This window comes from Hippopotamus amphibius, chromosome 11, assembly GCF_030028045.1.
Source record: "Hippopotamus amphibius kiboko isolate mHipAmp2 chromosome 11, mHipAmp2.hap2, whole genome shotgun sequence".
NCBI classification, from domain to species: Eukaryota; Metazoa; Chordata; class Mammalia; order Artiodactyla; family Hippopotamidae; genus Hippopotamus; species Hippopotamus amphibius.
In genome coordinates, this window is record NC_080196.1 from 18,440,710 (window position 1) to 18,448,536 (window position 7,827).

A 7,827-nucleotide genomic window follows, 5' to 3' on the forward strand; every position below is an offset into this window, starting at 1 on the left:
CCAGCCTTGATGGTTAGGCAGAGCTCAGCATCACCAACAGTGTGGATTTGAAGATATCCAAAGACTGTTCTCCAAATTATCTGTTCTTTCCTAAAAGAGGACCCACACCAGCCTGCTACTGTCTCTCCTGTTCCTGCCGTTAGCGTCACTCTTCAGCTTCTCGCAATGTGTTCTCTGGAATTCCCATTTTAATCAAAATGACCTTGGGAGTGGGACTAGCAGCCACTGGCAAATCAGAAAGGTTGACGTTGCCATGAAAAGACCCCAGACCTGGACCCCAACTCCCATCCAGTGTTTTCTCTAAGTCATAGTGAAATCTTGTGCACAATCTTTGACTACATTTGGAACCAATTCCCACTTCTATAAAATGAAGCAGTGAGCTTAGAATTCTTTATGAGACTGCCTAGATCTAAATGCTGTCAGCATGATTTCTCAGCTTAGATGGCTGTCGCCTTGAAAAAACAAAGAACAGTCCTGAGGCAATAGATAATAAGATGGGCATGTGTTCAAGATGGGGAATAGAGAGAAAAGGAAAGATTCAGGAGCCTGGGGTGTTTCTGAGGATCCTGATCACCACAAGAAAACTAGAGGCTACCACATGTCCCCAAAGGAGATCGTCTCCTCAGAGAAAAACTGTATTCACTTAAATTTTTTTTTGATTCAGTCTTGATATTGTCAAGAGCCTCAGTTTCATATCTAATCTCAAGAGACCATTGTATTCTATGAGGGGTTTTTTTAAGAGACTTATTTTCTTGAGAAACTACTGAAAGTGATCCTTCTATTAATATTCCTATAAAATGGAGACATTAAAAATATGTGGCCATTCTCCTGCATGTTTACATAAGTGAAATCCCAGCTTCCTTTCAGCTGATTGACAGAACAGGGCAACATGGGGTTCTTTCTAATCACAAATTCATCACCAATGAGAGTGAGAAGAAAACATACACATAAATAGTAGGCTTTTCTGTGAGGAGAAAGGAAGGGTTTATTTATTCTCCTCTGTAGGAAACAAAGAGATTTATTAATGAGGAAGGAGAAAGGTAGTACCAGCTTAAAGAGGAATGAACCAAGGACAGGAGGAAAAGAACCAAGTGTTTCCCTACTAGATGACCTTATTATTTCAGAAAAAAAAAATGTTCATGTTTTGAATGCATTTTATGCCTCTACATAATTATCTTTCTAGAGAATTAATCCTTATAACATGAAATGGATCAACACGGCATAAAATAAATCCTGTAGCTTTTATCTAGCTTTGGACCACTGCCTTGGACTTATATCTAGCCTCTTACTGCGTGAATGGCAACACATTTTGCCCAGCAATGAAAGCTGAAAATTTAAAACTTTGATATTACCAAGTCTTCCTTTTCATTATCAAGTTTCCAACCCTGATTTGTCACAGTTCCACTGGTTAGACTTCTCCCCAACTAGATAAACTGAATTGTAAAAATTACTCAGTGGAAAATGAAAGTCTAAAATGAATTGAGATGATTCATTCTGGAGCCCCTTGCTATTTTCAGACTTTTGGACAGAATTGCTGGCATTCAGAAGTAATAAACGAGCCTGACTTGACACCTTGATTTGTTAACTCAGAAAAATCCACAGTCATTCCCACTCTGGATTCATGTGGAGTTCAATGATGCAAAGGTGATTAAGAGGGATAAAAGTTGCCACATCACTTTTAAAGTTTTATAAGCCAATTTATCATCTATGTTTTGACACATTTAGCCCAGCAATATTCTTAAAGGATTCCCAAAGCAGATTACTAAGAATAATAGAATCAGTAACTCATATAGCCAGAATTTCTTTTAATTTATTACACATTTAAAAAAATAAGCAAGCCAACCATTCCTCTGGAAGTGAAGTCTGCATAAAAGATCAATAAGCACCTGACCAAACTGCTGAGCTATAAGGTCAAAGTCATAGTCAATCCTTAAAGGCAGAAAACAAATCAACCACTTAAAGGATATACTTTGAGTAGTTTTTCCAGCAGTACGGGTGATTTTAGATGCTTTTGTTCACACTGTCATCAGTGTCTTCCCCTGAACAACCTGAATATTGATAAGATGGTAAAATGAGGCCCAGTATAAGGTGTTGGCCACAGTGACTGACAGAAGCATTGATCCAGAGACATGGTGTGACAGACCACCATGTGTGATCATAAGCCCTCAACAATTCCTCAGTGTGCCACCAAATCTGAAGCCCAAACCTTGCAGTTCGAAGCACCATTTAATGGCAAGGGAACAACCCTCTGAAGATAGCAGTGCTGGAAATTTTGTTTGTTTAAAACTTTGTTTGTTTGATAGCAAAGTAGGATGTATTGGTGGGCATGAGTAAGGAGGAGACAACGCCAAAACTCTCATGAGTGCAGGCCCCAACATTTGTCCAGGGGGCCACAATTAGGGATGTATTTGACCTTATAGCCATCTGGGATGATCTGCTTTTCTGTCACCATGTTTCCAAATCCATCCACACCACATTCAGTAGGTCCCCACTTCTTGGAGCTGTGGATCTTCCCCTGGCCAGGGAACTTGAACTTGGTCCTGCAGACGGCCTCAATCACATACTTTTTGTTCTGCAGCTTGGTGAGGATGGACATTATGCCTTGGCCAATGTGGACCCTGACCACTGTGCCCTGGGGCTTTCCAAACACATCATGCATACCTGTCTGTAGCCTACACTGGGGACAGCATGAGGCCATACATGAATGTCCACTGGAGAGGGCTGTCTCCAAGGCCCCTAAGGGCAGCGTACAAAGGCAACAGGCTGCATACACTACCGAGGAGGTTGCTGTTTGTAGCTATTGCACACCAGGCCCCCCACGGGGTAGAAATTTTTTTTCTTTAATTTTTTCTTTTTTCAAGCGATCTCTGTTTTTTGAAGTGTACCCGAAACATACCAAGAGCCAAAACTTGGGTTGGTTTTCCCAGCACTCATAACAGGATAGATTGCTAACACCTATAGAGTGCCTACATGTGTCAGATACTCTTCTCAGTGGTTTTGTACATTAATGCATTTAACTCATGCCAACTACATCTGCCTCATTTCAACCAGATTCTGGCACTGGGCTGATTGTTAAGACAAGTAGGTAAAAGAGCCCCTTCTCCCTGGTCTTTGGCTTTTAAAGGACTTTACCTCTGTCCCTCTTCCAGCAGTGTCCCTCCCCATATAGGCCACAGAGTCCGAAAAGCCAAGAGAATATGCCCACCTGGAGCCCACATTCCCCCTCTAGACAATACTCCTGGTGTTGAGACTTTAAACTCTCAGCCTAGACAGCACGGAACTTCCTTCCCGGACCCAAGCTTCCTCTTCCCTGGGAACTGATTGTCATTGAATGGATGTGTTGAAATAGATGTGAAGAAATTAATGATTTAATTGATCGATTAACACAGAAATCTTAATGTGTGGGGTTTTGGAGATCTCTTCTGATTGCCAAGAGAAATTTTTTTAACCTCCTGATTTCATATTCGTTTCCTGGAAAGATGAAGCTGTCAGTTAAATTCCAGTTAGTAAGGTATCTGATAAATTACAGTACAGAAAATCGCATTCAGTGGACACAGGTTTGTGACAGTGGCACTTTCTTTGAGAAAAAAGATAAAAATTCTAAATTCTTAAACACTTGGCTTCTTTCAGAAAAAAATATCCTCTTCCAATAACATTTAATTTTGCTTTTCAAAAAATACACCCAGCATTTTCAGGCGGCAAACAGAATAATTAACCAAATCTCCAAATACCTTTCTGTTCTTTGGCCTCCTGTGGTAGACGTAGTATTTCATTTCTTCGTTATTTCAGCCAGGGTCCTTCCTGATTGTTTTATAATTTAATGATGATGATTACATCATGTTTATAGATGACGCCGGCCCAGCACAGTGCAAGCTTTTTCTATCACACCCTGCATATGCAAAGAATCAATGGGTATGCTTGTTGGATACAAAATCAGCTAATGGGCTGCAACTGTGAAGCAGGAAGCTTTTCCAAGAAAACATATAACATCATTAGTAGAGGAGATTGTATCTCATGCAGCAAGACTGGGTGTCTGCTTTTCAATCTGTAGACTTTAAATAGACACAACAGTTCCCTTAGTCTTCAACTAAGAAAAGCTCAGGGTGCAGAGGCCAGCATCCCTTGTTTGTTCTATCACTATGAGAGGCAGCAGCAAACCAGTGGGGGGAACTGCCAGCAGACTATCACGTAACTAGCTGTACTCAAATATAAAAATGGGATTTTTTTTTTCTTTCTTGAATTTGCTTCAAACCTTGGAAGGTACCAGCTGGTTTATATAGGCACCAGCCTAGGCCAGATTCAAGCACAACCCCCATCTCAAGTTGCTGGGATGACTATCCATGCACATTTGAGAGCAGCGTTTCTCAACCAGGCAATTTTGCACCCCAGAAGACATTTGGCAATGTCTGGAGACGTTTTCACACTTGTCACAACTCAGGGAAGGAGGGGAAAGTGATACTGGTATCTAGTGAACAGTCTACAATGCACAGGACAGCTCCTCACAGCGAAGAATTATTCATCCCCAAATGCTAATAGTGCCAAAGCTAAAAACCCTGTTCTAGTGGGACAAGGGCATGAGAAAAATGTCATCTAATGCTCCAGACTTTGAAATTTAAACGGCTTTCTCTCTCAGGTGTTATTACCTACACACACCGAGAAACACTTGGCTTGCTTATGGAGTCAGGCTGGGACCACACAAATTGAACTTGTGGGTGGTACAGAATCAAATATAATTCTGTGCTGCTGTATAACACCTTTCCCTATGAAGATCAAAATCCTTTTCAGAAAGAGTTATTCCACTGAGAGAGGGAACTGGGAGTTGGAGGGATCCTCATTTCACAGATGAGAAAACAGGAGGCTAGGAAAGGTTGTCATTTGCTCAAGGTTATTCAATGAATCAGGTTCAGAGCTCAGGAAACTAAAAGAGACGTGACCTTGCCAAGAATTCTGAAAGAATGTAAAAGGACAGGAAAGCACTCTCCCCTGGGGGCCATCTTGGTGGCACAGATTTTTTCCACATCCTGAGTCCCTGGTGTCAAGAAAAGCAGGGTCACCTACAATGGGCAGCTAGTGGTTCTCCCCAGAATCAACAGCCCCAGAAGAATCCCACAACTCCCCCCTGCCAGCCAAAGAGCCCTCGCCTGACAAACCCAATTCCCAGGGCTATTCTCCAGATGTTTCTACTGTCAAATAATTTAATAGACTGCAGAAGTGAGTTGGTCTGTTCGTTAAAATAGTCATCATAATGAAAAAGATGGACGGCTTCTGCTCTTATCCTCTGTCAGTCTGTCACATCTATGTACCTCTTTCCTATCAATCACCATAGTATACATTATGTAAATACCAGAGATGAAATGTCAGCCTATGTACCTAATTGTTCTTGTGTGCTGTATGGGAAAATGACTGGTGGACCCTGCTGTTCCCCTTTACAACCAGCATTAATTGGCATCTTTGTTATCTAGCCATGGAGATCCTGATTGGAATGGTTTTAAGGCTCTAGTAATCCTTTCAACAGGAAACGTGATTCAGGTCAGACTGATTCTTACTGAATGGGAAAAAAATGCAGAGAAACCTCAGAAACTTTATATCCTAGTAACATTTGATCAAGAACTTTCATGAACACAGAGTCATTTATTGTATTTGTTGATAAGGTAAGAGAGGAATCCAAAAGGCTTGGAAATGAACGTTTCTGTATTTCCCCCAAACAGAGGAGCCCTATAGAAAGAGACGATGCATATTCCCAGATAACTATGGAAAACAAAGTGCAGGGGTCATTTTCTCCCACTAATTACTGGGATACTTTGGGGAACATATATTTTGTCCATCTCCAGGGACAGGATCATGAAATATCAGTGTAAGAATGGATTTTAGAAGTCATCAAATTGAGCATTCCTCTGGGGTATGAATCCCATTTAAGATATCTCCAACAGCAGGCTTTATGTCTCTGCTTTGATATTTTCTGTGAACAGGCATCCGCTGCCTTACGAGGTTCCATTTAGATGAGACTAACTTGAAAGCATAAGAGATGCAAACCTGAAGTATCCTAGTGCACTCACCATAGTATAGACAATAGTATCAAATATTCCCTATTCCTAAATACAAACTCTCTGTCCAATCTTCTCAAAGTGAAAATGATATTGAAACTACCTTTAAGTCCCTATAGAAGTAATCAATCTTTTTGTCTCATTTGCAAATATACACAGTATATAAATTAACTTATTTCCATCCCAGAGGACCAAGAATTTTTAACATATCCTGTACTGGGAGAAAAGATCTCCCCCACCTCAAATTATATTCCATCTTATCCTACATACAAAATGCTGTGAGTGAAATGGTAAGCGCAAAGCCAACTACCAACAGAAAACTCAGTCCTGAAAATATCAAAGTTCTAGTTGATTCCATGTTCAAAATGGCCCATGTAAAGTTATTGGGGGAAAATGGCTACATAAAGTCACCACAACTAAGGAAGTGAGATAAACAGCAAATGAGACTACCAATGATATCTGAAATAAAAGTTTATCTTTTCATGCAAGATAAACTGGAATCATTGTATGTACACCTGGACCATCTCGTGCTCCATTTAAACACGACTCCAGATATGAAAAGAGCTGTCTCTCACCATTCTCTACTTATTCTAAATATGGATAACAAGAAGTTACCATATTGCCCCTAGGTTTTCCCTCCTTATTTATTTAAAAAAGTACAAGCAATCCATTAAGGTTAAAGAGATAACATTAAGGAATGCAGCTGCAATGGCTATACAGTAGATGACTCTGGTTTGTGCTTAATCTAGGGCCCTGTTTAAAAGAGCTTTTCAATTTTAATTAAAATAAAATGGGCCCTGGAAGAAAATGCATCTCCTCCACTGAGGATTGTATTCAGCTTGTTCTCTGTAATTTTGCCCATCACACTGCTGGCTGTTGCTTTTTCCACAGCTCTTAAATGGTGTCTAAATTGACCAGCTCTGTTGCCAAGGAAACGGACAGGACAATGCTAATAGAAGCTACTTAGGACACACTGTGAAAAGCTTAGAAATAAAATTGTTTGACACGAAAGGCACCGTGTCAGCAACCAGGCAACTCTGTTAAAGGCTGCATAAGCAGAGGATGGTACATGTCTCCCTCTACTCTTTTCCTTCAAAATCTCTCCTAGAAAATGCATTTTGTCCTGGGAGCATGGACAGCTTTTTCTATCAGAATCATTTTGTCTTTCTAACTCAAAGCTGAGAAAAATCTTCATGTTGTGGTTTCGAAGCACCCAGAATAGACTTCAATTTGTACCCATGGAAATGAGCTGCTTTTTTTTCCTTCTTTCTAGCAACCAAGTCCTCTCTCCTCATGAATAAATTGCAAATATTCTTCTGAATTTTCTAAGATTGTTAATTAAAATCCACTTGATTTAAGCTGCTTCTCCCATTTTGCACTCACAAACCATAAATTATGGAGGAGGTCAAAGAATGAATGGCAATTTGACATGAAGAGGTTGATTTATTGCTTCAGAAGGAGTTTTTTACCAGATGTGGCAGGAGTCATAAATTAAATGCTAAATGTTATGTATTATTATGCTTTCAGGAATATAAATGTGTCTAAAATGCTATGCAGGTGGAATGATAAAAATATGAATCTACTCTCCTGGCAATTTTAAAAGGCCCTTTAAAGCTGTCAAAAGGAAAATAAGCTGAAAAACTCTCTAGATGAGGCCCTCAAATGCCTTTTACAGCACACCCCTGGTTCATAAAAGTAACCCTTTCCTACAATATACTGGACATTGGCTTGTGGTGGCTTGGTAGGAAAAGAGATAAAGAATTCTTTCATCTGGAAAAGAAGA

At 40.1% G+C, this 7,827-nt stretch overlaps 1 non-coding gene across 1 annotated transcript; it reads right to left on the reverse strand.

Moving 5' to 3' along the window:
• Window positions 1-2,719: 2,719 nt before the first annotated feature.
• LOC130832152 (small nucleolar RNA SNORA70) lies at window positions 2,720-2,853 on the reverse strand. Its single transcript, XR_009048231.1, has one exon. It is a non-coding gene; the product is annotated as a small nucleolar RNA SNORA70 (small nucleolar RNA).
• Window positions 2,854-7,827: the final 4,974 nt, after the last annotated feature.